A 3,775-nucleotide genomic window follows, 5' to 3' on the forward strand; every position below is an offset into this window, starting at 1 on the left:
CATAAAAATTATACTGTTAAGCAGCAGTACAAAGGTTATATTGCAAGTTTCTGGCATATGAAAATTATACATTTAAAATTAATTATTTTCACATGAATTAATTTTGTGAAAAAATAAATAAACATTTTTAAAGCCAACATCTCATTTCTTTTTCTATGAATCACACACACACTGAGATCTCTATATATTAAATCCTGAACAATTTTGAAAATTATTGGCTGTAAAAATAGCCAAATTTAGATTCAGAATAATGCAGAAATCTCTGTTATACTATTTAACCATTACTTTACTACATACTGATTACACTGGGTTTTACCCTTTCCTGGCTTTGCCAGATATCAAACCATTAAAAAATGCCAAAACTGATCAGTTAATAACTCGAGTTATATGTTAGTTCTATTTTAACTTTATGGTTAGTGCACTAGGTATACAAGATGGAAAAAAAATTCATTTTATTTTAAAGTGGAAAAAATTTAAAAATATAATCTTGCTTGTATTTCTATTTTACTATTTAATAATTTAATTTAATTACTCTGGTCCCACTTTTTATAATTACAATAAGAGATTAAGCTACTAAGTACAAGGTGATGGACAGATAATTTTTACAATTTTCTTTTTTGGGCGAAAAACGCTTTTGTGTTATCATTGCCCAGGTCAAAATAATAAAATATTAGTAAAATAGGGTTAAAACTATGATGAAAACTAAGACAATAATGAGAATAAAACTGAAATAGTAAAAGAAACTCAACAATTAGAATGATGCCAAAATTTATGACTATAAGTGACTATAAGTTGAATGTTATTAAGTATATTAATTCTTCTTAGAAGTAACACAATACCTGGTCTAATATGTTCTTGTTATTTCCTAAGATGCGCCATATGTTCCTCGGCAATTTAAATTTGCAACGTAAGGCTGCATAATATATGCAGTCCACAACAATGTAGTATACAGTCAAGCGGCAGTCACATTGGATGCACAGTGGTGCACTCTCCACTGACATCAGGTATCAGCTTCGGTATGTTCTAATCGCAAGCAGTTGAGGACTACTTCCTCTCGCAAATCTTTCTGCATGAAGAGTCCCATGGTAACACCATATCTTTGATGTGTCTTTATTATCCACTGTAGCGGTCCAATCACCTTGCTACCTTCTTTGAAGTGTATGTTTAGTGGAATTAATAAAATCAATAGTTGTGAATTGAGTGGTGAGTGATTTTACCAATTAACTGATAATGGGCATGGCACTAAACTCTCATCGGAACATTAAATTTACTGTGTAGTTATCAACAGCAAGCGTCTGGACAAATTCACAAGTAGCTGCAGTGGCTTATCAGCACGGATATTACATTAAATACTTTTGATAATAAACAAAAACATACCAAAATTAACTTATTTTTATAAACTTTTCAAAGAAATGTACAATATTTCATGGCTCAAGTGGTAGGGGGTGAAAATGAATTTCCTTTATATATATATACAAAATTTTGTGGCTCAAAATTCTCCAAAACTACTACATCAATTTCACTGAAATTTAGATATGATGTAGTAATGTATCTGAAGTTAAGAATATGAAAATTTGATGAAGATTGATTGAGTCGTTCGTGAGTTACACTCAATTTAAGATAAAAAAAATTGAGGTTATGTTGACCCTGAAGTAGTGTACTTTTCATATGTGCTTATGCAGTGAGTCACAGTAGTGAGCGAGTTGAAACTTATGCTTGTGTGTAGGTCTACTGGTTAATCAATTGTATTTAGTGCGTTCCTGACTGCAAAATAGTGAGGGCGTCAGAAATGAAAACTCTGTTTTCTTGAGCATAACTATGCAAGAGTTTATTTTACGTTAAGTAGATTAAAAAAAAAGGAAGAAAATACGCTATGAAAAATGTATTATTTTATCTTGCAACTACAGTTAAAGTTTAGTAAATATTTTAGTGTAGAATAATACTTGAATGAAATAGGAATTTCTGTAATAAAATAGATCCATTTGTTGTAGCTCTACTTTTCATTATATGGATCTACTTTATTATTTTACAGGTAGATGCAAACAAAAAGCTATGTTAAATGGTTATTAAAATAAACTGTAAATGAGATTATGTTAAAAAAGTCTACTAAAATTATACATCTCTATATATAATAAGCTAAGGAAAAATGACAGTTGTGCACCCCTTGGGTGCATATCAAACAGATTTAGGATGAAAAGAAAGTGAAAATGTGTTGAAAGTGCAAAAACGTTAGTTAAAATTCAAATTTGTTTCACTGGTCCATTCATTTTGGTCACCATTGTGCCACTGGCAAGTCATAATTTGTGAACAGGATGTCAGAAGCGTTTTGTTGACTTCAGAAGATAATGCTTGTTCCTCACAATCACATTATTATAACAGTATTTACATTTTATTTTTTCAATATGTACATTTGGATCCATGTGAAATTTTCACTCGGGTCGCTTGTTAAGTCTAAAGCAAGGTGATAATTTCAATTCTTAAACAATCATCACCAGCAGATAATGAGGAAAAGTACTAATAAGAAAATAAGTAAAAAAAAATTAAACATTTAAAGGAAAAAATTTATAAATGTTAATTGACTTATAATCATGTCACATTTTATATTAAAAAAAAAAAAATACTGTTAAATGTAGTTGTTTTATGGTGTCATATTTTTTTTTTTGTTATTAATAGTGATTCTTTTTTCCTTAACTATTTACTTATTAATTTACATATACTTTACATGCAAAATGAAATGGCCCTCTTGTTTTATAATTTATAGATGAATAAATAATCATTAAATAAATAAATAATCAGATCAATAAATAATCTTGTTTTATATGGTATAGATGAATGCAAAATTTCATTTTTATTCACCATAGCACATATAATAATAAGCAGCAAGTATCATAACATGTTAATTTCACAAAATTACTAAAGAATAATATTAAGATCTGAAAAATTTGGTAGCCTAAAACTGTCTATCAGCTTTTGTTTTAAAATTGCTCGTTTGAATTGTATATCTAGTCAAAACTTTTTTCATGGAAGGAAAGATCCCTCTTTCTCTTGCTAGATTTACCTGGTCATCTTTTATTCATATTTTGTTGACCAATTTTTGAATGGTCGAGATGATTACAAAAAAAAAACCATGAAATCATTCCTTGAATTCAGCAAGTTATGGCACTAATATTGAAGATCAATAAAAATTATCTACTAAAACTAATATTGATGTATTAAAAAATCAAAAACTTTATAACTTATTAGTCTAATTAATGAAAATATTTTAAATCTGTTACATAGTTAACTGTCAATAATAGATACTTTTTTATTTTTTTTTTGCTTAATGATCTATAAGCTGTGTGTGGAATATGGAAATGGAATTTTGTAAAAATGCCATGTCTGACCAGGATTTCAGCCCAGGACCTCCAGATGAAAGGCCGAGATGCAACCACTCTGCCACAGGATCGGAAATATTTTATATTATAAATGACTTGTACTACCACTTTAAAAGTAGAGTGTGTGAGAGGTCTATTGTTTGTAGCATTATTAGGAAAATTGTTTCAAAAAAGGTTCAAAATGTAAACTGAAGTGGGTGTCAGCGGTTATATCAAACACATTTCAATAATAATAACTACAAAACAATAATAATAATGAGCACTAGTTCATATTTAAATGGTGCTTACAACTTACAGTATAACCCTTGTACTAAAATTAAATAACTGATATGTGTGATATATTTAAAGAGATAGTTTCATAAACTAATTCATATAATATTACTTAAGAATACATAAAGAAT

Source organism: Lycorma delicatula, chromosome 9, assembly GCF_047948215.1.
Source record: "Lycorma delicatula isolate Av1 chromosome 9, ASM4794821v1, whole genome shotgun sequence".
Lineage (NCBI taxonomy): Eukaryota > Metazoa > Arthropoda > Insecta > Hemiptera > Fulgoridae > Lycorma > Lycorma delicatula.